The sequence below is a fragment of the Orcinus orca genome, chromosome 5, assembly GCF_937001465.1.
Source record: "Orcinus orca chromosome 5, mOrcOrc1.1, whole genome shotgun sequence".
Classification (NCBI taxonomy): Eukaryota; Metazoa; Chordata; class Mammalia; order Artiodactyla; family Delphinidae; genus Orcinus; species Orcinus orca.
In genome coordinates this window covers 27,739,535-27,766,074 of record NC_064563.1, presented here as the reverse complement: position 1 = coordinate 27,766,074, position 26,540 = coordinate 27,739,535, and the positions used below count along the sequence as shown (strand labels likewise).

General features: G+C 42.0%; 1 protein-coding gene across 4 annotated transcripts in view; it reads left to right on the top strand.

Annotated features, from left to right (window-relative positions):
• Window positions 1-26,540, top strand: part of ZBTB38 (zinc finger and BTB domain containing 38) — a 76,247-nt gene that overhangs the window by 5,712 nt on the left and 43,995 nt on the right. The window contains exon 3 of one of the 4 annotated variants that reach the window (XM_033402794.2): window positions 14,142-14,207. The exons of 1 other annotated variant lie outside the window; for it this stretch is intronic. The gene's annotated coding sequence lies outside the window, so the exon portion shown is untranslated. Of the gene's footprint in view, window positions 1-14,141; window positions 14,208-14,801; window positions 15,156-21,479; window positions 21,499-26,540 lie in introns of those variants that run through there. 2 more of the 4 variants (XM_049709880.1, XM_049709882.1) reach the window with 2 other exon arrangements.

Below are 26,540 nucleotides of genomic sequence, written 5' to 3'. Positions count from 1 at the left end.
TAGTGAAAAGGACTTTCTCATTGACCCAAATTCCTTGGCATCGACTATATCAAGGTACTTTGCAAAAGAGAATGTAGCTTAAAATTCACCCCAGCACCGGACTCAGTCTATCTGTCTTCCAAGTCCTCTTGCAGCAGCGAGGCCATGGCTGGGCTGGGCTCCCAAGAGGCCTCTCTTCCCTCTCTTTTCACTCTACATGAGGTAAATTCCTTTTCTTTACTTTTAAAAAATTTGTAAAAAGACCCATAACATAGTCACTATACAAAATCTAAATCTGGAAAATACAGAAAAATATCAAGAAGCAACCAACAATCTCTAGTAATCCAACAACCAAGCAACAATTCAATATTAACATGTCAATGTATTTCTTTTCAATTTTTCATATATATTCTTTTCTTCTTTTAAACATTTCTGAAATGGTATTTTATATGCTTTTTTTCACCCCACTTAACGTTATGTTGTAAACATTTTTTCAAGTCACTAAATGATTTTGAAAATTCGATTTTTTTTTTTTTCGGTACACAGGCCTCTCACTGTTGTGGCCTCTCCTGTTGCGGAGCACAGGCTCCGGACGTGCAGGCTCAGAGGCCATGGCTCATGGGCCCAGCTGCTCCGCAGCATGTGGGATCTTCCCGGACTGGGGCACGAACCCATGTCCCCTGCATTGGCAGGCAGACTCTCAACCACTGCGCCACCAGGGAAGCCCGAAAATTTCATTTTTAATGGCTGTGTTTCCATTGCATGGATATATCTTAATTTATCCATTCTTTTTTTATGTACATTTTTATTGCCTCTAGTGTTCTGCTATTATAAACACAAAAACATTCTTGTAGATAAATCTTGGTGGACACCTTAGGCAAAATTCCGAGAATTGAATCAGTAGGTCAAATGACCTATTTTTAAAGTTCCTAATGCATATTGATAAATTAGCCTCTAAAAAATTACCAAAGTCTATTTCAAAACCTAAGTCCCCTTCAGTTTCTCATATTAAAATGCATGCTCCTAGGCCCCAGTGGCATCAAAAGCTCCGAGGAGGCGGCCTAGGAATATGCATTTTAATATACCCTCCCAATCCTTATGCACATTAAGGCCTGAGAATTATTGTTAATGCTGCATTCAATTCAATAAACATTCATTTTCAGCAACACTTATTAGACAGAAAATAGATAACCCTACCTAAGCTAATATATCTAAACCGGAATTTAACTTAAAGGCTCTTTTTGGCTTCTGAATTTTAATTTCTCCTTAATCGTGGTTTGGTATAGTTGAAAGATTATCAGCTAGGGAGTTAGGAAACCTTACCGTAAATACGAGGTAACTGAGCCCCAGAATGGTTAATTTACTCACTTATGGTTGTTACCCAAAGATTTAGTGGCAAAGGTAGAACTAGAACTTGAATAAACAAAGGGCCCGGATCCACCCAACCTCTGGGTAGTGTTACCAAGTCCAAGCTCAGTAGTAGTAGCAGTAGCTCGCCACACGACAGGCCAGTAAATCGAGAGACGAGGTGCTGGGGCAAAGGGATAGTGACTTTATTCAGAAAGCCAGCAGACTGAGAAGATGGTGGACTAGTGTCCCAAACAACCAGCCTACCAGAGTTAGAATTCAGGCATCTTTTATACTAAAAGGGGAGGAGATGTGGCTAGTTGTTGCAAACTTCTTGGTGCCACAATCCTTTGGTCCTGCAGCTGTCCACGTAGGTCTGGTCACAATGTTCCCATAAACCTCCAACAAGACAAATGTTATTCTCTGTTCTGCAACTTTTTATCTCTATGTGAATGGAGAAATGTTATACCTTTAAAGGTCAGAGCCTTGAGAATGGGCTATCACATATATTTCAGGCTATCGGCAACATTGTTTTACAAAAGGTGCAGAGCCAGCATGACTAAGCACAGGCCACAGAGCACAAAGGTTAGAGCTAAAGGAATAGATCCACTATGGAGTCAGGTTTGTTCTTCTCTGTTACAATAGTAGAGACGAGGCGCCGAGAGAAGACTGACTCCTGAAGTGAGCACCTGCTTCCACCAGGGAATTTTTATCTGCCTTCTGATAGGCAGGGCATATACCTCAGGACATGTGTGGGCAGCCCAGACCCTGCAAGGGTCACCTCATGAGACCACTCTGGGCCCTGAACCCTGAGGTGGTAACACTTAGACCAAGGAGGACATAGGATAGCCACACGGATCCAGACCATGAGGGCTGAGTAGGAGGTCGGGTCCAGAATCAGAAGCCAAGAGAACAGAGCAGGGGCAGGCAAGGGCAAGACTCATACTGTGGCAAAAGTTAGGTCGCAGCAGCGTGAGTTGAAAAGACCAAGCCAGAGCTGGGGGGAGCTGCCGTGCGTTCAGCCTGGAGGATGGAGTCTCATTACCCAGCTTCACAGTCAGGCAAGGTACTGCCCCAGTCTGCGCCTGCCTCATTATATCCGAAAGGTGCTGTGGGCTGGGCTGCCTTCTGACAGCAGATAAGTAGGGGAACCTGGGTGAACGAGGACAACGGGCCACAGAAGAGGTACCCAAGAATGGAAACTTGGAAAATTCTCTGTTACACCAGAGAACATAGTGAACAAACAAAAACCAAATTTGACAATTCTCACCACCTTCAGAGAGGAAGTGTGACTATCCACCCTGTCTGTATAACTCTGCTCAAAGCCATCAGACCATACCCACTGGTCACCTGATGGTATCTGGCTGCCCTTCCACTCGTTGTATCAATACTACGTCAACTTCTGGAGGGCCACTATCATATCGTTTGACTTTTGGGTTCAGCCTCCACAGTCTGCTCAGCCCCCAGCAGTCCCCAGTTCACGGGCATGTTCTATATATCACCATTTAGGTTCTTCCATGCCCAAGTTCACGTCCACGTCCTGTGAATGCACCAGGTAAAGCACAAGAGACAAAAGCCAAAGGAGAACCTTCGTTCACTGCACCCATCCTGCACACAGAAGCGTGAAGGAATTTGCCTAGGATCACAGAGCTCCCCTGCTTCTGTGCGTGATCTCCATGATCTCTTGGCTGTCCCCATGCAGGACCACTGCCCTCCTGATTCTTGGCCTCCTGGTCCAAACCTGTGGAGCCAAGGTCATGACGGGTATGGATTCTGGGAAGGTCCACAGCCTCCCTTGAATCCGGGGTACAGCCGATGGAAGGTGACTTTCCAGACATGGCTGGACCAGCTCGAGTCATCACAATGACGTTGGCCCTTTGCAAAGCCCATTTCCCTGGTGTCCTGAACAACTTCCCTGGCTGAGACACCTTCTGCTATGCACACGGAATTCTAATTGCTGGCAGGACCTGGATCCCTAGGCTAGGAAGATCCATGGGGTGGTGACAGCAGTGCCTCCAGATCTAACTGCCAGGAGGTGGAAGTCAGAGTTCCATGACATCCAGACAAAGTGTCCACGTGCTGCTGGAGAGTCTTGAGTGGTCAACAGAGTAGGAGGTCCAAGGGCAAGAAGTGTTCAGTGTGGCCTGTGACATCTGACAAGTGCCACTGGTGGTCCCATCCTTACCTGTCTGTGCTAACTCCATGTCCCCCCCGGCCATCCGGAACAAACACACATCCTGCTAATAAGTTACCAACTTTAGGAATAAAAAGCACTTACACGGTCTCTGGCCAAAGCTGCAGGAGGACGCCAGCCCAGGCAAAGTCCGTCACTGCCCCTTGACCGTCATATCATGGCCTTCATATTACCCCATGGGAGCGAGTATCACTGATCTCAAGTCTGCCTGCTGGGCCAAGAGGTACTGCCTCAAAGAAGCCCAGCATTCCCAGATGGCAATGTCCCACTACTGCCGTCAAGAGGAACCAGGCAAACCTGAAACCTCACCCCATATCAAGAGCCCCATTTTCCATCATCGCAATGCCAGACAGCCCACATTGCTGGCATCGAAATGCCAGACAGTCCACCATCAAAAGGAGCCCCTGTGCCTCTGTCAGGATGGCTAACATAAAACATACTGATGTTACCAAATGCTGGTGAGGATGTAGAGAAACCGGATTGCACATACACTGCTGGTGGGAGTATAAATGGTTCAGCCACTGGAAAGCAGTTTGATCGTTTTTAATAAAGTTACACATACACTTACCATACACTCCCACCCCTGGGTATTTACAGACAAGAAATGAAAACTTAGGTTCACACAAAAACCTGTACATGAATATTCAGAGCAGTTGTATTTGTTATAGCTTAAAACTGGACACCTATCAAGTGTCCTTCAGTGGATAACAAACTGTGGTACCTCCATACCATGGATTGCTATTCAGCAGCAAAAAGGCACATCTTCCCATCCAACATGAATGGATCATAAGGGCATTCTGCTGGGTGAAAGAAAGCCAGTTCCAAAGGGTTACAGACTGCATGATTGCACTTACATAACACTCTTAAAGGGACAAAATTACAGTGTTGGAGAACAGATCAGTGCCAGGGGTTAGGGCTGGTGGAAAGTGTGACTATGGTGGGGTAGCACAGGGGTTTCTTTGTGGTGATGGAATATCTTGATTGTGTTGATGGCTTCTCTAATCTCCACATGTGATAAAATTTCGTAGAGCTCTAGACACACAGACACACACACACACAGCATGCATGTAAAAACTGGTGAAATCTGAAGTAGTAGTCTGTACCTGAGTTAACTGTGTCGTACCAATATTACTTTCTTGGTTTAGAGAATGTACTACAGCAGTATAAGATAATACCATTCTGGGAAGACAGATGACATCATACAGTTACTGTACTATTTTTGCAACTTCTTGTGAATCTTCAACTCTTTCCCCAAAAATTATTCAAAGCAACTTTTTAAAAGTTTTATTTTAGGTTTAAAAAAAGGGGGAGGTTGTTCCTCACCCCACGGAAGGGGGATTCAGCCACTCCACCAGCTTCTCTTTCATGAGCAACTCCTATTGTTTACTTTGCCGCTTTCTAATTTATGGTTAGGCGTCGACGGCGGCATCCTGGTGGCTTTGGCCTCACCCTCTGCTTCTCAGAGTTAATCAGAGTCAGCCCATCTCAGACCCAATCACAGCTCGTCTTCCAGCACTGAGTGTGAATGTTCTCCCCTCCTCCACCCTGAGACTGTAACTTCAAAGACTCAGATCTAAGAAATGGTCTCACGGTGAAAAATCTAGGACAAATCATCATTCTCACCCTTGCACGGTAATTTCTTCTCTGGAATGGCTCTTTGTCTTCCCTGCTCTTCGTACGATTATTCTCTTCACCTTCACCAAATGGCCCCTCCTCTAATGGAAGGAGATTAACCCTTCTCTGCCCCCTCTCAATCTCATTCCGCTGAGGGCTTTCCTCTCTCCAGCTCTGCTCTCTCCGGGCCCCATGCCGCAGCTGAACGCTCCAATGTGAGACGGCTGCCTTCCCTTTGAAGCATTTAGGCCTCTGTCAAACACCTTTTTGCCAGACTTGGCCCTGGGAAGACAGTTTTGAAATTAAACTTATCGTGAGCCCCCTGGGTTTGCAGTATGGAATTGCACAAGGCCCTGGGCATTTAGGTCGAGGGGTACCCGCTGTGCTCACTACCTTCAGGACCTCATCCTAGTGAAATTCTAGCATTATTTATTCCCTTGTTTTGTGGAGGGGTCCCCAGCACCACCTAAAATTGAGGCTGTGCGTATGGGGCTGATGTCTATGCGGCATCCTGTCCGGATATGACAAGACACACACACACAAGCCACTGTCCCCCAGGACTGGCCTCAGTCCCTAATTTCCTGCCATGCCTTATTCATTAGGGGCAGCCATCTCAAGAGACCATGGTGAGAGGGACATAGGTGTATGTGTCTTAGGCCTGGTTGTGAGCTGTCATCAGGTTGCTGTGCCAGAAAGGGGACTATTCGAATTGTTGATCTTCAGTGGGCGTTGGTGAATCTCCTAGTTTTGCACCTTCTGGTTTCAAAACCATACTGAACAACAGAAAATGAAACCTGCAACTTATTTTTAGCTGCTTATGCTAACTCATGAGATTTTTCTTTGCAAACCAAATAGGATAAAAGCCTACTTCAGCCAGCTGAACTTAATCTGATTGACTTAATATAGCAATCAAGCCTATCACGTCGGATACTTCTCAAATAACACTTGGTCCCAGGTGATATGTTGCTTAATATTTACTATTTTGCTAAAAATTATATTTAAAAAAAATTAAGTATTCTATAACATTTTCTTCTGAGAGGAACTGGGCAAGAAGTTATAAACCCTCTATACTGGAATCTATTCATTAGTTCACTTATTCTATAACCATTTGTCAGGCACCTATTTAGGTGAAAAGTGGATTTTTTTTTTTTTTTAATTGAGCCAGTGTGTTGAATCATAAAGAGCAGAATACTAGGAATTGAGGAATACGGCTTTTATCCTGGTTGCTGAGGTCTTCAGATATCACACTCTCTCTGAATCTGATGTTCTCCTCCCTCAGAGAAAGGGTTCAGGGGCTTCCCTGGTGGCGCAGTGGTTAAGAATCCACCTGCCAACGCAGGGGACACGGGTGCGAGCACTGGTCCGGGAAGAAGATCCCACACGCCGCGGAGCAACTAAGCCCGTGCGCCACGACTACTGAGCCTGTGCTCTAGAGCACGCAAGCCACAACTACTGAAGCCCACGCGCCTAGAGCCCGGGCTCTGCAACAAGAGAAGCCACCGCAATGAGAAGCCCGCGCACCGCAACGAAGAGTAGCCCCCGCTCACCGCAACTAGAGGAAGCCTGCGCGCAGCAATGAAGACCCAACGCAGCCAAAAATAAATAAATAAATAAATGAAATTTATTTCTAAAAAGAAAAAGAAAGAAGGGGTTCAGATGACACCATCTGAAGTGCCTTGCCTATCCTATAACACTGTGAAATGGGCTATGCCATTGAGAGCCCGAGGAGACGTTGAGGCACATTTTGGAGGCAGTGGTGTGGTCGTCGAGCCACCCTTATTTCTGTGTCCCCTTTCCCTGTTCTAGGAGGGACAGATGTAAACAAAGCCTGTGGTCTGCTGGCCAGACAACTTGTCCCCCCACCCCACCCCCCGACTTGGTAAACAAGTGATTAAGAGCTTGAAAGACTTCCATAGGTATTTTTAGTCTCCAGATCCGTTCCTTAACTCATGGAACAAGTTCTCTAATTTTAGGAAGTGGTTTCAAAGGACAAAGCTGAAGATTCCACTGGTAGTGGTGGGAGCAGAGAAAGGACCCCTAATCTGGTGTTGGTTAACCAAGATCCTACCCATATAAGCCCCTCCATTGCACCTGGCAATGCTCTAGGTGCTGTGGGAGATACAGAGATCTCACAGGATGCCAGCCAGAGACGTGAGTAAAGGCAGGTAATTCAACACGACAAAAACATATTGTGCTTTTGTCTTTAGTCCAAAGGAAGTGGAGATTCGCTGAGGTTTGCTAGGCTGCTCTGGTGAGAAGAGGTTCATGGTTGTGACCTTTCCGAACTACAAATTCATTCATCCGAGAGAAGAGAAAGCAAATGAATTTGTTCCCAGGTTGTCTTGGAATATCTGCTGCCCAGGATGAAGAAAGATATGAGGAGAGGATTATGTTCTCACATGGGGTAGATTTTACCCATCTGTAAGAATTCTTCCTTCTCCACTTTCATTGACGTCACCACCTTCCCTCTTCAACCTAGTTGCCTGCTAATCTCTCTAGAAAGAAGAAACTCAGCCTTCTTGCTGAATGTCTTTTGCCAGTTCAGGATCTAGAAGACCCTGCTGTTTCATTTGCTCTCCATCTGGGGAGTGGCAAACAGTGATGGCTGCAAATGAACATGTGACTAGAGATGCAGGAATGCTCTTGATCTCCGTGGGCACGCAAGGTCTTTATTAGTGCCACATTTCCAATGCACTGCAAAATGAAAGCAGGGGCTATTCTGCTGCTAAAGCTGAGGTAGTGACATCGAAAATGGTGGTGAGCCATGCTGAGGATGTTCCCATGGGAGAGTCTGAGCTGAATTAGCTTGGGGTGGGTTGTTGTCTACCACAGTCTCCCGGGCAACCCTAAGTCACATACCACTTTTCTCGGTTGAAAACCACATGGTTCACATTTCCCTTCTCCCTCCAACTCTTTCCTCGAGGGTAACCTCAGTTTGGTCCCCAAGGCTTGCTGCCTGGCCCTTGCCGTCAAGTGTGTACTGCTTGCCCTCATCTTACACAAGTGCTAATGGATGGAAGTGAGAAACCTCATGTCTAAGAATTGGAGCAGGCTTCCTGGAGCTCAAACTCCTCACCCATGATCATTCACCCAAGCCTTTGTTCTACTGCCTCAGGACCACCGAGAGAGATAATCCTCCTCTCATATTCTGAGCAGGGTGGAGCTGATGGAGTTGATTTGAAAGCCCCCTTTGCAAGCCATCTGGCTGGCATTTAAAATTACTGCCAATGAGCGAGACAGTCATCTGGTCACCTAGCCAGGAGGCAGGAGACTTGGAGTCCAGCTCTTGGCCTAACCAACCTAGAAAGCAAGCAAGTGGGGCTGGATTGTTTAGAATCACAAACCTTCAGAGCTGGAAGGGATCTTAAATGGGGGCAGAATGTACAGATGTTCACATAGAGAGGCAATCATTAAAAAATTATCTGTCAACAGTTGTATTAACAAAGATAACTACAATTTAAAACAAGAAATATATTTTATCCTTTTCTATAATATGATTGTTTGATTTTCTTACTGATACCTGGATGCATAAATCATACAACTTCATACACTGACATGTTTTTGATACTGCTATAGATTTGTGCTTTATAGTCACAGGACATCTTATCAATCCTATTTTGCATGATTGTATCAAGAAAGGAAAATTGTATGTTGCATTTGAAATTATGTATTTTGAATTTTCAAGTAAAAAAAAAAATGATGCATTTGAAACACTAAGCTTGGAAAATCTCTTACTCAAAAGTTAGGCTTTTCAAAAGTCCATTTTTAAAATATGTTGGGGAAGGAACTCATCATATGGACTTAAGTTGTCTGTTCAGGACAGAAACACTATTTGTGAGTAGAAACCAGGTCAGTCTTTTTTTTTTTTAATTTATTTTTTTAACATCTTTATTGGAGTATAATTGCTTTACAATGGTGTGTTAGTTTCTGCTTTATAACAAAGTGAATCAGCTATACATATACATATATCCCCATATCTCCTCCCTCATGTGTCTCCCTCCCACCCTCCCTATCCCACCCCTCTAGGTGGCCACAAAGCACCCAGCTGATCTCCCTGTGCCATGCGGCTGCTTCCCACTAGCTATCGATTTTACATTTGGTAGTGTATATATGTCCATGCCACTCTCTCACTTTGTCCCAGCTTACCCTTCCCCCTCCCCGTGTCCTCAAGTCCATTCTCTAGTAGGTCTGCGTCTTTATTCCCGTCCTGCCCCCAGTTTCTTCACGGCCATTTTTTTTTTTAGATTCCATATATATGTTAGCATACAGTACTTGAAACCAGGTCAGTCTTGATTGTTATACTGAGTTTTCTTTGATTATTTATTTATTTATTTGTTTGTTTGTTTATTTATTTTTTGGCCGCACGGCATGTAGGATCTTAGTTCCCCGACCAGGTATCAAACCCGTGCCCCCTGAAATAGTAGCTCAGAGTCTTAACCACTGGACCACCAGGGAAATCCCTCTTTGATAATTTAGATTAGAATAATCTAACAACTGGTTAACAAATTTATTCACAAATGCAGGCTTGTAGAAGAGTTTTAATACAGCAAATGGGTAAACTCACTAAGTGTGTGATCTTGGGCAAATATGTAGATCTCTCATGGTCTCAAGTTTCCTCATCTGTACCATGAAAAGACTGGACTTCATTAGGTGAAGTAGTTTGCTCAGATGGATGTGTAAGCTTTTCCACTTATTTCGCCTGATAAAACATTTCCAAATTATGACAAATCTCTGACCAAAACTGTTATCCTGCTTTCTATCCTTAACTTTCCAACATGGTCTAGTTAATTCCTCTTCTCTTATTCTTTTCCACCTGCTGGTCCAAACTGTCTCCAGTTGGTACCCACAATTCCCAGGGCTTGGAGAGTTGAGGCTGGTTCATCTAAACAGGGGTAGTCCTGGCTCCAGGGAGTAGGGGTCCCCTCTACCAGGAGTCTGCACAATCAGAAGATTCCTATCGATACATCAGGACAATGTGGATGGAGGAGGTTTTATCCTTTTAGGATTGGTGGAAAGACCCAGACTTTGGAATCAATTGGACTGGGTTTGAATCCTAGCTCTGCTATGTGTGACTGGTAATCTCAGTTAGTTCCTCACTTAAAGTTGATGATAACTAATACCCACCTTGCAGGATTATTGGGTTAGAATTAAATAATATAGCTAAAATATTGAGTACATAGTAGGTTTTCAATAAATGGTAGCTACTATAGACTTAGCTCTGATCAAAGTAGAAAGCAGAAGCCCCTGCCCTGATATCTAGGCAAGATGTAGATGTTCAAAGTAGCATTGGACTTTCCTAAAACTTTAGGCTAAAATATCATTCAGAGGCATTTTTAGTCATTGATAAATTAAGTCACCATATTGTTTCCATGAATATCCTACAAACAAATGTAATAACCAACCTCATAAAAATGTTTAAACTTTTTAAATTCTAAGAACTTAAACAAAAATGTTACATCTGGTAAACATTTTATTTTTAAAAGTCGAGATTAGGAAAAAAAATCAAGATTATAGTAGCTGAACCTGATAACAAATTTTACCCACAAATGTTGAATATCTGTATTAGGTATAAACGGAAACCAGCTGTAGTTTTTAATGCAGTGAATGGAGCAAAGAAATGTGCAAACCAATCCAAATGTTTCTAAACCAAGGACTCCTCGGGGACTCAGTGCCCTGACTTTATGTTTTTTTTAAACAGAGAGTCAAGCTTTGTTCATACTTGAATTATGTACTTTGCATAAGTCATGCAATTTAACTTTAACCCACAGGAGTGAAAAGAGAATGAGCTCAGACTGACTGCAGAAGGAGACTGTAAGCAAGTAAGGGCATTAATCAACGTGAAAGAGGCAGCCCTTACTGCTAGCTCTGCCCTTCTCCAGGCTGCTCCTGCCGATTATTTTGGGTTCCTTGTGCTTGACTCATCAAAGAGGCAAAAACAGGTTAAAATTTTCATCACGGAAAAGGGATTTGTCTGTTAAATGCATGTGTGTGCCTATGCCCTGAGGAGGTTGATGAGCACACAATTTTTAAAAATCATAAGTGAGTGCATACCCTTGCCACTTGTAATCATGACAAAGCTTAAGTAATTCAGGCATGACCATGGTTTTTTTTTTTTTTAATGTGCAAAACAGGATTTACTAGTCGAGAATGTCTGTCTAAACAAGTTCATCCATGTAAATGCTTTCAGCTACAGCTCAAATTTGTTTAATACAAGCAGGTTCGGTAAACAAGCCACATTTGCTTGTTGAATGTTTTGGAACATCACAAAATAAACCGATAACGTGGCTTTTAGGCTCGATTTGACAGACGGTAGACAGAGAACCCCACTGGGAGGTTTGGAAACCACTTGCCCTGGCATCCGGCTTACAGGCACCAGTAAGGGACCTGACCGCATTCACCATCCTGCCCCTGCAAAGCGGACATAACACTCTTCACTCATTCTGTGGGAGCCTGATCTGGATTACTGTCCTTGTCACTGTCATTTATTATCTCAGGCAGAGGAGGCAGCGACTTCATTCTATGTGGTCAGAGTAGATTCCGTATCGTGTATATTTAGCTTGCATGATAATAATTTGTGAGTATTTTAATGTGAATGTCTAACTTTCAAGTGTTACTAATGAGGACTATCTGGACAGACACCAAGGGCATCAAATGTCTGTGTTCACCTCAACCTCCTCCAGCCCCACTTTAAGGACCCTGCTTTATAGATGACCATATATTAAATTGGTACCTTGCAACTGAGCGTTATAGGCTCACTAATTCTCAACCTCCATGGTGAAGGAGGAATTAGCCTAGGGATACTCCATCCTAATTTTCCGTCGCTGTCAATGCTAACCAGAGCTCATAGAGCAATGATGGTGGGGGCGGGGAAGATGGGTCCACCATCGGGATTAGACCAGGAGCTACTGTTTCCGTTAAAGCCACGTTTATTTCTGAAATAGTTGTGGGAGAGAGATGTGCTCCAAAGCGAAGAGGGCTCGGAGTGGTTCAGGTATGACCGACCATCTGGACAACCCAGCTCAGAGACTCTAAAGTGTACGGGATAGAGGTGGGCTGGATACTTTCCACACATTGAGCTAAAAAATCACTTGGGTTCGGTGGAAGGAGACAGAATGAGAGCTAGAAACAAAAGATCCGGCTGTGAAACCTAGTACTTAAGTTCAGATGTTCAAATACATTTTCTCCTTTAAAAATATTCTGGGCAACTTAAATGTGTTGCTAACCTGATTATTTGCAGCCAGTTCTTACAGAAGAAAGAGACAACCCCAGAAAAGATTAATTCATTTTTGCACGTGTTAAAATTAATTAACATTAGCATATTTAGTGATGCAATAGGCAATTAAAGACTTTTGGAGAAATAAGAAGAAGAAAAACGTACATATTATATATTCAAAATCAGTCTCATAACATTTTCTAAAAATGTTGGCTTATGTCCAGGATCTAAGGCTGGGGGTGGGTATGGTTTCTTTGTAGCTGAAGAAAGAGTAGAAAAGAATCTGTTCCATTTCCTTAAAAATAAAAGACTTCATGTTTTATACAGCATGGTAAATGAAATGCTTTTCTGATTTTTACCTGCCGGCAGGATCTGGAGGAAATTTTGCTAGCAGGCTATTCTGTTTTCCTCTCTTTGGCAACATGGTGACACTGGTTTTGTAGCAAAACAGCCTTTGCTTATTAGGCATTTCTTCAAAATCCTGAATAAGCAGCTCTTTCCACATTTTTTTGTTCCACATGTTAAACATTTCATTGCAATTTGAGCTTCGTCTGTGTATGTGTGTGCGTGTGTGTGTGTGTGTGTGTGTTGATAGGAAAGATTGAAAGGGGATGTATAAGAATTCTTGAAGGTTTTTTGTTTAAAAAATTAATTCCTACGATTATGTATTGGAGTCTCTACAGAAGGTGATTCCAATTTATTACATACAGCCAAAGTAAAGCCCATCAATCCTGAGCAGCGGCAGTAGGGAGGGGATATTGAAGAAGACATGAAATTCGGTGTTTGAGTAGATGAGATTTAATTTTCGGAAAACATTTCACTCATAAAACAGATAGCACCCCAGTGTCAGCCCTGACCTCCGTGATGTCAATGTCATCGTGGGAGCGTAGCTAAGCCTCAAAGTAAAACAAAGAAACATTGCATGTCAGCTCAACACCATTTCTTCCCTTACACTATGTACAATATATATACACAAAGCCTTTTGGTATTCCTGTTAACGGCTTGTTACTTTACGTTCTAGCTTTTGGAGGGGGAGGAAGGAGAAAAATCATTTTGCATTTCCTAGGTTCTGAGCAAGTACAGTATGCTGTTGCAAGACTTAACATTATTTAGGTCAGCGTCCTAAGGACAGCTTTTATTTTATCGTTCGTGATGGTCAGCTATACATCGAAAGGAACTCAGCATCAGTTTATTTTTCTGTAAGTGCTTTTATTCTGCTTTTAAGTTTAAGCAAATTCATTCACATTTTAATACCATTCCGACTGGGGAGGTATCTGCCGTTCTGTACAGCAGATACATTTAGCAGAATACATTTACACGGCTTGTGGTTAGAGGTTATAGCACGGATACAGACAGCTGATCATGCATTCTTCTACAAGCCTGCCGGCACCATTTAGGATTCTGAAAAATAATCTAGAAATGCTACACCCTTTATAATATTATTCTTTACTTTGCAGTAGCTTAAAAGGTTTGTGTTTGTCATTGTTGCTAGCCATTCTATGAAATTAACAGTCTATAAAATGCATCCCGAACCAGATACATACTGTATTGAAAGCTTTCTTCAAGAAGAAGATGTGACAGTATTCGTTCCAGCTTATTTTCTTCCTTAGCAAAAGGATTGTCTGATTCTTAGAAGCAGAAGGGCACATTCATTGTGCAGCAGCTCTGCTGAACTGTATGAAATGCCTTCTACTGTCTGGTTGCAGAATTTGGAGTTTGCTAAACAGTGTTTAGTGATTGGGCTCATCTTGCATCACCAGTTGATGACATTTTTCTTTGTTCCCTCCTACCCAGTTGAACCAAGACTCTGAGGCTGATATGCAATGTCACTTACAACATTAATCAGACACTGCATTTAAGGTGAGCTGTCCTTTGCCTCCTCCTTCCCCAGTGCTCGTGTGCTGCCTGCAGTGCGTATCTTGCTTCTGCGAGCCTAAGATGGCAGGCAGGATTAGCCGTGCTTGTGCTGTGTGTGTGCATGCTGTGTATAGAATTCATTACACGTTGCCTAGTATTTCAGATGTGAGTATGTAAATGCTCGGGATGCCATATCATCTGGTAGCGAAGACTTGTTTTTGCCTCATTACAGCCTTAGCTATTTCAGCATCACCTTTCAGCTCCGATTCATTTGCTTCCGGATGTTTGCTTTTCATCACATTCAAAATAGAATTTTACCTTTTTTTTTTTTTTAACAAAGGCAAAAAAAAAAACCCACTAAAAACAAAAACAACAACAAAACTCTGCTACCAGATGGTGTCTCCCCTTTCTTCTTGCATTTGCTGTCTTTTAAATAATGTATGTTGTATTGTTAATTAATGTGAATATCAAATTAAACACTTGAAACTTACATGTTTATTATGCGGGTAGGAGGCAAGGTGGAATCTATTTTTAACTCTTATGCACTCCATGGTGTACAAACAACTTGGTTCTCAAATTTGTATTTTCAGTACTGGTATCAGTGGTTTGATTTTCAGCAGATGTGACAGTGGCCTTTGCAGTGGTCAGCTCCAGGCTTTGAACTCTCAGAGGAGGAAGGGAAAAAAATTCAACACGCTACTTCCTTGGTTGCAGCCTCAGAGAAACCTTGGATGAGAAACTTCTTTTTTCAAACCTGTTTTCCTGTTGATAAATTCAGTTCTCGTGATCACAGTACATTCAAGCTGTTCTGCGTATGGTTTTGTGTGTGTGTGACAATTGCATCTAAAACTTGAGAGCAAGAAGACGGAGAAATCAGTTGGTCTCCATCGCTTTACATAAAAATGGCTGAATGTCTTGTGATGCTAGCACTGCATTAAGTGATACATACAGGTAGGTTGAAATTTGCATGTTTTATAGATTTTTTTTTGAGCCATGTAGCAAGAACATTAAATAGATTAAAATATGACTTTTAAAACAAATTAAATAAGACAGTTGTAATTGGGAGGGGAGGGTATTCAGTTGGATGGCCTTTCCTATTCAGATACTATACAAATATATAGCTTTTATAAACTTGTAAAATGATTCTGCTATAAAAGTGAGATGATTCTTCCTAAAAAATCATATATATGATAGGTGTGGCGCCATTAGACCACAAAAGAATTTTTTGAAAAGTCTGTGGATTCAGCTCCATTTTAGCTTGAAACTAAAAATAAATGGGTTTCTGGAGATAATTTTGAACAGCGCAAATAAGCTTAATAAGAAACATTTAAAATATTTAAATTTTAAGAAGCGGTCTTTAAACGTGTTATATGAGAGATGAAAATAAAAACTTAGAGGCTTCCAAAATCAATTTTAGATAATGTACAAGAATAAATGTATTATTTGTATATCTATTATTTGGGAAGATGAGGAGTCACAATTTTAAAGGGGGAACTATTAAATATAGATGGCTCTGTTAGAAGAAAAATAGCCTCACTGAATGAAAGAGTCCCTAGAATGGTTCATTGCAAACCATACAGCTGTGGTTCTGTAAGCACCAAATTCTAGCACTTTTCAAAATAAATTCATGGGTTCTTTCCTTTGAGCTCAACTTCTCAAATAGATTTTAGTTTCAAATTAACACTGGGCCAGAACCTGTTTCTTTAGTAACCACATCTTATTTTAAAATGCAGTAACAGATATGCAAAAGATAGTCTTTAAAAAAAAATGTTTCATGAAAAATTTGCAGTTCTTTTTCCTCTTGTGTAGAGTCTGAACTGGTTTTAGACATTTATAAATGCGGTCTTCAAGCCTTAAAAATTAAGCCATATTTCTATACATAGAAACCTTGCACAGTAAGAGCTTTTTCTTTTCCCCTTTGTGCTCAGCACTTTCAAAATTAAGGTTTTCTTTGTCATGTGCTCCAGAATGCTGGTCAAGGCTTGTTGTGCAAAGGTGTAGTTTCTTATCACGAGTTCACCAGCGCCACTGAAACAATAGATATCTCAGAAATTCTGAGAATCAGAAAATGCTTATGCTATTGTTTTTGCCTGATCCCTCCATTGGTAACCTCCGAGCTCTCAGTAGAGAAGGACCCAAACCCAAGCCCACCCCAGCCCCAACTATAAGTGCACATGGAGCCTCTGTGCAACCATCTTTGTAGGTGTGTTAGGAGGGAGATGCTGCCAAACCCAAAACCTCCCTGAGGTTTGCTCCAGTATGTAGAACATTGAGCTGCAGAACCATCTGTGTAAATAGTTGCTTTATCTTAGCAGTCTGTCTAATATTCCAAAGCACTGTCTATCAAATCAAACCTCTAATGGGCTAAAGATTTGTTGTTGTTGTTGTATTGTTGTTTTGAGGCCAACTTAAATATTTTGCTTGGAGTTTTTTCTCTGGTTCAATATATTAGAACATGATTCATCTCACGGTGATTTTGTTCTCTGGGCTTGCCATGAAATATCCTTCCTGCAATACCTTTTTTTTTTTTTTTTTTTTTGCTGTTTGGGAGCCATTTTCCTTCTTGCCTGTGACTTAAAAAGACTAAGTACATTTTGCATATAGCATCAATCAGAGGATCGTAAACTGAAGGGAAATGTCGGAACCCTGATTCAGCATTGCTTGTTTATTTCAGTATCAGTAGCATTAACAGTTGCAGTAGGATCAAGCTAATTGTCACTCGTTCTTGAGCAAATAATGAGCCCAGCATTTGTAATTAAAACACTGTTGCTGTTCGGAAAGATTACAACTCAATGTCTTCTATTTTGATAGGCCGGTACAAATTAATCATTTTGAACCCATTTGAATCTTAATCACAAGATTAGATGGATTCAATGGAATTGTTTTACCCTACAATTGAATGCCTGAGAGATTCAACAGTGTATTTCTTCTCTGTAAAATGTCGATCCTTTTGTTTTTAACTCAAGCGTGGTTGTGTTACCTTATAGGTTTTCATACCTCATGATTTTTTGTGGCATTATTCATTTATGTTGCTCTTGGCCTCTCCTAAAAGAATTTTAAACACAAGTCAAGGAGCTTGAAAGCCAAATAAGACTGTTGGGAAGTATACTGTACCACTGTCATTGTAATTCATAGACCAGTGAAAGGAAGAAGAATTATCATTTATTACGTTGTTGTGTTTCGCCTTAATGCTTTGCCTTCATATTTCACCAGGCACAAAGCTTTTCTAAACTTACCCATTTACAATTATCATTGGATTTCCTGCCGGTTGTAGAGCATAGCACTTATCCCTTCTCATTGTTGGAAAGGCAGTGCTTGACCCATTTATACTTTTTGGCTAAGGTGTTTACACTGGGCAGGCCAGAGCAGGTGCGACAGGAAGAACGTGCAAACAACTGCCTTGTTCCCACCAAAACAAAATGGGCAAATCTGTGGTTTTCTGCCTGAATGATTGGTAGTCTAAAATTCTCAACTCTTTTTTCGGAGAATAGGAATTGTTTTTCCAAGCCTTAACGCAGTGAGATTACCAAGATGGCATCTCTTGCTACTAGAGGGATGTTGATCTACCTCAGCGATTTCCATGGATCCCCCATAGAGGAAATGGGTACCCAGACCACATCTTAGGGCTGGTTGATATGGGGAGATGGATCTAGAAAGACGATCTTCTCTTTAATATGCTAAGCCTTTGAGTTCCTTGGTACCATATGGTTCATTCTAGCAGCTCCCTTCCAAGGGAAATGCTGTTCTTAATGTCTTTCTTGGTAATTAAACATTCAACAAATATATTGAGTACGTACTACATACCAGGCATATTCCAGAGGCTAGAAATATAGTAATGAGCAGGAGAGACCAGGGCCTGCCTCTCATAGACCCACCCCTAGTGTGGTGGAGTGGTAGGGGCCGGGGGCACAAAAATAAATATGTAAACAATTAATTGGAGAAGACAAGTGCAAAGGAGAAAGAGAAGATAAAATTAAAAAAAACAAGGGTGTGTTGTTGGGAGGCGAAGAGCCACTTTATTTTATTTTATTTTTTTTGCGGTACGCGGGCCTCTCACCGCTGTGGCCTCTCCCGTTGCGGAGCACAGGCTCCAGACGCGCAGGCTCAGCGGCCATGGCTCACGGGCCCAGCCGCTCCGCGGCACGTGGGATCTTCCCGGACCGGGGCACGAACCCGCGTCCCTTTTATCTGAAGGCGGACTCTCAACCACTGCGCCACCAGGGAAGCCCGAAGAGCAACTTTAGAGTGGTTGGCCAGGGAACTCCTTCCGGAGGAGGTATTTAGGTGGAGACCTGGATGGTGACATGGATGCAGACAGGGGAAGGGCTGATGGAGAGCGTTACCAGGAAGCGGGGTGCTCATGCTCAGACCACAAAACTCCTTTCTACGAGTAACTGCCGTAATATCAGAGCCAGCTCTGAGGACTTGGTGCGTTGAGCCTGACTTAGGTAAGCTGCCCCCGAAGCGAGACGGTGGGCCAGGCCCGCATGGCTGGTTTTAGTCAGATTCCCAGGACTCAGTGCCAGCAGAGTCATTGCCTTTGACTCAGACCCACCGCAACACGGCCTCAGAAGGTGCAGTGAAGTTCTGGACTTTGCAGTCCTAGGTGGTATTGAAATTTGGGCACAGATTCAGTGCTAGCCCAAGAAATCCACAGAAGAAAGGAATCCCGGAGCAAGGAAATTTCTGGGAAGCCTGTTGCTTTATTTTTCTTAAGAACTCCAGAACTTCAATTTGTGGCAAAACATTGAGAGAGCCACTTCCTTTAATTTTTGTTTTCAAAGGCAAGAGGTGGAAGGGTCTGTCCCACCTTGCCAGTAAATTGTCTTTGACCTCTGACACCTCCAACGCTTCAGTTTCTGCAGAACTCTGTTGGTGGCTTTCTAAAGACCTCACTGCTTGGAGTGTTCTTTCGCTACTTGAACAAATAATACTAAGGAAATTCTTCGGAACCAGAACTCTTTCATGCCTTTTAGGTTCGTCTGCTCATAAAGCTCCAAGAACAAAGGGATAGGTTTGCTCTACACCTTAGAAACCATAAGACCCTTCAGAGTCTTCTCAATGTTTCAGAAGCACCTTCTAACCCTGATTCACAATTTAGTGGGCTTTCCTTATCACAAGTTAGAAGTGGCCTGGCTGACTCCCTATACTTTGTTTGGTTTTGACTAGCCATAAAACATTCCACTGCATGAAGAATGTTCTAGTTCTTTGTAGTAGAATATTGCCCATCAGTGGGGAGGGGCTTCAACTGTTCAGTTCACTTCTTCAAATATTTGTTGAGCATCTGCTGTGTGACAAGCACCGCTACAACCCAGGCAGAATGGAAATGTGACACGAAATTCCCTGTGAAGCTCATGTCCACTTTCACAAGGCTAGGGACAGGTACAATTGTATATCCTCTCTGTTCCAGAAAGAGATGAATGGCATGCCGCTCTCTTCGTGGCCTTTTATACTGTTTCCTGAAGGCTAGCCTTCAGTTTGGGGGCATCTCAACCAATGGAAAAGATGGTTCTTCCCTGGGACTCTGTGTCTCATCCTCAATCACCTTCCCAAAATGTCCTGGTTCCTGATAAGCCACTGTATGTCTGGCTGCCCTTCTCCAAGCTGGTCTGCCTGGCCTAGCAGGTGACCTCCATAACGGTTGCCACTCTTTCGCATTCATGAGCAGATGTGAAGTTGAGAAGGCCTTGAATGCAAAAATGTGAATTCGTGATGCAGGCAAGATGCTTCTGCTTTTTCACCTTCCCTGACAGACAGTGGGGGTCTCCCTGCTGGCTGTTCTGCTTCTGTGGGAAGCAGGTAAATCAAAGACCAATTGCCAAAGCCCTTGTCTTTGTTAGGTGATCCCAGCATGGCACTGCCATGGCCCAAACATCTCATTGACCAGAAAATGGCTCTTTTGATCTTGTCATTCATTTTGCATCTTTTCCTTTAATGACCTTCTTGCTTCTGCAGCTATTCCTGTTCAGGGTTTGAGACTAGCATTTGGCTCTGCAGTCACTATATTTGGCCTGTGGAGGAAGTTTGTTTTCTGGTTTGGTTTTGTTTTTAAAATGCCAGTATAAATATTTTTTCTGCGTTCATAGAATGCTGTGAAGACTTTCATGATTTTTTTTTATATGATTAAACAAACCTCTTACTTTACCCCGTGGTTATTGCCGCCAAATAGATATTTTGAAATTCTTTTTTTTTTTTTTCCTGCTCAAATCTTCTACCCTGTCTGAGGCCTTACTCTAATTAAGGCCTCACAGTCCTGCCCATCTTCCCCAGCACTGAGCATGACGTAGAGTCCCTGCCCCGAGGGCCTTACAAGTCAGTGAGAGGAGAAAACAAAAGCCACCAGCTGAGAATGTGGTTAAATCCCAGAAGGGCAGTGCCCTTGTAATGTTTTCCCCTTTTCTCTTGTTTCTTGAGCTGTGGAAGGGAAGCGGGGTGGGGGTGGGGGTGGGACCTTTAGTAGGGAAAGAGAGGGGCATCACTGAAAGATCAGAAAATGCAGGATATTCGGGAAACACTGTGGAAGGGCCATCTAGGAGGCAAAGTGGGGAGAGGGCAGCAAGGAGGTGGGGAGGGGTGTGTGGAAAATCAGAAGGAGGGAACAAAGCGGGCAGTCAGGAGGCAGGCTGCTGTGCTGCACCCTGAAGATGGGGGCGTGGGGTACATGGGAGGAGTGGAAGGGGTTGCAACGAGTAAAAGGAGGCTGGGAGAGCCCCCGAGATGCAGGCTGCGGGCCTGCTGTGTAGGGACTGGGTGCTCTCATGTTCTGTCTGGTTCGGCCGCAATGTTGGCCTTAGGGCTTAACTGTCCCACGTTGACTGTTATGAAAAGCCTGCAGATTGGCATCCTTAAGGGTGATTTATCCCAGAAGCTTATGAAGTCTCTATCCCAAGGCTCCTATTCTACATGCTGAGGATGCCAGAGACCACCCCCCAGCCCTGCTGCCGTCACTTGACTAGAGCTGGGTTAAACTTTAAATGAGCAGATTTTTACATGGGTTGTGACTAAATGCTTTTGGTTTTCCACAAAGCTCAGCCTGGAGATAGACCCCAAATACCCATTTTAAGCAGCAGACTTTAGAAACTCTTTTGCCCAAAGTCATGTTGGCCTCACAGGTGTGCTGCTCTGCTTTTGGAGCCCCCAAAGCCTGTCTTCCTTGCTCTTCACCCACCTTTCCAGGCCCTGGTCTGAGTGCCCGGTAAACCATAACCAGTGGATATTCTGATTGTTTGAATTCCTTGGTCTCCGGGAGCACCGCCCCTGCTGGCACACCAGCACGTAATGCCGCCATCATCCGGTACTTCTTTTTTTTTTTACATCTTTATTGGAGTATAATTGCTTTACAATGGTGTGTTAGTTTCTGCTTTATAACAAAGTGAACCAGTTATACATATACATATGTTCCCATATCTCCTCCGTCTTGCATCTCCCTCACTCCCACCCTCCCTATCCCACCCCTCTGGTGGTCACAAAGCACCGAGCTGATCTCCCCATGCCAGGCGGCTGCTCCCCACTAGCTATCTATTTTACGTTTGGTAGTGTATATATGTCCATGCCTCTCTCTCACTTTGTGCCAGCTGACCCTTCCCCCTGCCCGTATCCTCAAGTCCATTCTCTACTAGGTCTGTGTCTTTATTCCCGTCTTACCCCTAGGATCTTCATGACCTTTTTCTTTTCTTTCTTAGATTCCATATATTTGTGTTAGCATACGGTGTTTGTTTTTCTCTTTCTGACTTACTTCACTCTGTGTGACAGACTCTAGGTCCATCCACCTCACTACAAATAACTCAGTTTCGTTTCTTTTTATGGCTGAGTCACATATATACAATGGAATATTACTCAGCCGGTACTTCTTGCTTAGCTCTTACGGGAACGTGAAGCACAGACTTCAGTTGCTGTGTGAAACTTAGACTCACTTTATTCTGTCATTGAGGGAACTGTGGCCTGGAGAAGTTCTGATTTCTCCAGGTCACTCAGAGAGTTAAGTGGCCACGCCTAACTCCCAGTCCAGTGCACTTTCTGCTAAACCAAGGTGCTTTTAGGTCACGTGGGAAGCCCAGTTCTAAGCCAGAGGTTGGCAGGCTTTTTCCGTAAAGGGCCAGATAGTAAATATTTTCGGCTCTGTGGATCAAGGCAAAAGTGAGGATGATATGTAGGTATTTATATAACAACAAAGAAAATAAATTTCTATGAACTCTTTATTGATGAAATTAAAAACATACTAATATATAATATGAAGTATAATAATAATTATATATATTTTATATATATACACACATAGTGCCATAGATACAGAAATGATTGGCTGTGCCTGTGTCCCAGTAAAATTTCACTTATGGACAATGAAATTTGAATTTCATTTAATTTTCATGTCATGAAATATTATTTTACTATTGGTTTATTTTTTCAGTCATTTAAAGATGTCAAAACCATCCTCAGCTTGAAGGTTGTACAAAAACAGGTGGCAAGCAAAATTGGCCTGTAGGACGTAGTTTGCGGACCCATTTTCTAAGACAAAAGCTGCAAACTGGGGGCCCATTGGTCAGTCCAACCCATATATGTACTTTGTTTGACTTCTAACAAGAATTTTAATTGAATCCATTGCCAACTTTCTGTTTTCTATTTTTTGAATTGTATTTTTTACTTCTAATTATAAAAGTAATATATATCTACTTTGAATTAATTCGGAATGTTAACATTTTGGCGTGCATTCCTTCAGTCCTTTATCTATGCCTGGCGATTTTTTTAATAGTTGAGATTATATAGACAATTTTGTATCTTCTTTTTATTTACTTAATATCATATCATAAGCATTTTATATCATTTTAAAGTCTCTCATTAACATGATCTTTTAAAACTTTATCGTGAAAATCTTAAACACACGTACAATATGAAAAAGCTAGTTTAATGAACCCCTGTACAGTCCTCGCCCAGCTTCAACAGTTCTCAATGGCTGGCCAATCTTGTTTCATGTAAATCCTCTCCTGTATTATTTTAAAGCAAATCCCAGATCATATCGCTTTATTGCTAAATATTTTAATATGATTCTCTAAAAGACAAGGATACTAAGAGAAGACGCTTTTTTTTTTTTTGAGGAAATAAATGCTAAAGTATTTAGGTGTGGAAGAGAATGTTTGCAACTTACAAATGATTCAAGAATAAAAATAGCTAAAAAGATATGATTGGAGTGTATATAGTTTTTTGGTACTATTCTTGCAACTCTTCTATAACTTTGAAATAGTTCTAAATAAAAAGTTTTAAAAATATGGAATCCTAAAAAAAATGTTGATTAGTAAGAAAGAAAAATAACCACATGATATCGCTTTACAAATGAACTTATTTACAAAACAGAAACAGACTCACAGAGAACTTACAGTTACCAGGGAGGAAGGGTTGGGGTAGGGAGAGTTACGGAGTTTGGGATTGACATGTACACACTTGCTATATAAAAAAAAAAAAAAAGAAGAAGAAGAAAAAGAAAAAGAACCACAGCATCATTATCACACCAAAAAATAACAATAATTCTTTAATAACTTCAAATATCATAGTCAGCATTCAGATTTGTCCAGTTAGGTCATTTAAAAAAAAAAAAAAAAAAACTTGTTCAAAGCACAATTCCAAATGAGGTCCATACAGTCCAATTAATGTTCCCTTAAATTTCACTTAATCTATAGGTTTCCTTCCCTCTCTTTCTTTCATCCTTGCTATTGTCATAAAAATTTTGTTGAAGAAACAATTTGACTCATAGAGTTTCCCGAAATCGGAAATTTCAGATTACATTCCTTGGTGCTGTTTTTTGTTGTTTTTAAATTTAATTTTATTTGTTTATTTTTTATACAGCAGGTTCTTATTAGTTATCTATTTTATACATATTAGTGTATATATGTCAATCCCAATCTCCCATTTCATCCCACCACCCGTCCCCCAACTGCTTTACATGTTCCTCTGTCTCAGAGACTTTCTGTAAAATGGTCATTACAGCTAGAGACCTGATCAAGACACAGAATATATTTTATATAAAAATCCTGATTTGGGCTTCATTGGAAAATTCTGCAGATCTGGCATTACCACCTGGCAACAATTGGTCTGGGGCTGGGTAGTGACAACCCCATTCCCCATTTAGGTGGGACATGAATGATCCTGTAGGCCCCAGTTCCTACTACTTCCTGCCTGGCTCCCAGGGGCGGGAAGCTGCCACCTGCATTCTGCACACTGCCTCTGCAAGGCCCTTGGTAGACTTCTCAACACGACATCACAGGACGCTTTTCAGGAATGTAGTGGAGATTGGACAGGGACTTTCTTAAAATGCTTAAAGGGAAAGAGAGAAGCAGCCATATAAGAGGGAGCCAAGCGACAGAACTTGGTGAGTACCCAGGATGAGGGGAAGAGAGATGTAAAACAATAAATTAAATTAATAGTGCGTGAAGAATGGGAGGCAGAACGAGTTACAGATTCCTAACCCATGGTGGGAAACAAAGGAAGCAAGTGGGTTTCAAAGGGATACACTTTAGATTTTTTCCTATGTAATGATAACATTGAAACCTTAAAAAAGAGAAAGAAGGGGGGCAGTAAATAAATTGGCCAAGAGTCTTAAATCAGAAAGCTGAAACAGGCAGTTGTAACATAACAGAAATCATGTGGGGATTAAATGAAATGAGGTACAAATCAAGGACAGCTTCCTAGAAAAGGCCGCTAGAAAAGGATCAGGGGCCATGCTGTGGAGATGTTGAAGAACTAGTAGAAATTTAAGAGAGGAGAGAATCTTAAAAGTCTTAGGATATTTTTTTCTTATTTGCAAATGCATTGAAATGACAAATATTATAAGGATATAAAAATATATCACATTTAGTTGTTTTGAAAGGAATACATTTTTACAGAAAAGAATAAAATTATGACAAGTTGGGACGTTCTTGGAAATTTCCAGATAATTCCCCATACTAAGAAGAATGATTAAGAGAGAGAATCTGTGACCGGTTATGAGGAAGGGTGGAAAATTTTGAAGGACAGTCTGATTATGTAAGTTTTAGGCTGTGGTGTTTAAAACTGTTGCCGTGATATTTTAGTTATTAATAACAATTTAGGGGAAATCTACTCGCTTTTGGAGAAACATTTGGCCCTAGTGAGAAAGAAATGCCACTGTTTATGAATTCCAAAGTGGATGTAAGGAGCCATTCACTTGCTAAGCCTCTTAGGAAAGCCAGAGCCGATTTCACCCTTAGCAAGCTGTTGACAGCATCTGATCAAGGTATCACCTGAAACATGTTAGCAGCACAGAAAGTGAAGTCAGACCTATATTTAAAATCCCTTTATGTCACTCCCCATGTGACCCTGGCAGCCTACCCATGGAAAATTTCCATGGTATAAAAGTTGCTTTACATATGGGAACTACGATTCTTACTGGTTGGATGGTAGGAACTTTGAATACTTGACCTCGAGCACCGACAGCCGTATGCAGATGCTTCACGCGTGTTATCCCATTTAACTGTCAAAAAGCCCTACGAGGTAAGCGTAATATGAAAATCAGCCCCATTTTACAGATGAGCAAGCCAAGGCTCAGGGAGGTTAAATAATTTGCCTAAAGTCACACAGTGAGTAGCTTTGTAATTGACAAAGCTGGTCTTTAAACCCAGGCAGGCAGAATCCAAAGGCCAAATTGCCTCACTCTTCCACCTCCCACCTTCCAATCGCTGGGCAGCACAGAGAACAGCACCTCATACTGGCACTTCCCAACTAGAAGTTCCTAATCCCCATGCCTTAGTTTTCCCAAAAGCCTCAGTGGAAACACATAAACTTGCAATCAGACCACAGATTTCCTTAGTTTGGAATCCATGATTAACAACGTGTTCGCTCAGGTTTTGTAGCTGATTGGCAATTACGTATACAAAAACATTGCAGGATTGTTGGGTTTTTTTAAGTATGAAGATGAATCCTCAGTTAATAAATGCAGTTTAGTGGAATAGCTCTTTCTGAACGTGACCCACGGAGAAAGAATAAAGGGCACTGGCTTTGAGGAGGTTGCGACCTGCTAGTGTACGTGTGTGTGCAGGTTGCCCAGTCTATCAACCTTCAAAACCCTGTCTTTATTTTTAAATTACGTGATGCTTTAATTTGACTTTAAGTCAGTATATTTCTCTGTGATTATTAAAATGTTTTAACCTCTTTGTATGCAATATTGGAATCTCCTTTATTCATCAGAATGATCACAATCTTAAAACGTGATCAGGAACTAGGATGCAGAATTGTGTACGCTGTATTCCAAGCTAAAAACAGGATGTAAGGCGTGCAAAGAACCTACTTCTTATCCTTGATAAATTGTAACCTGGGAATGAATCTTTTCAA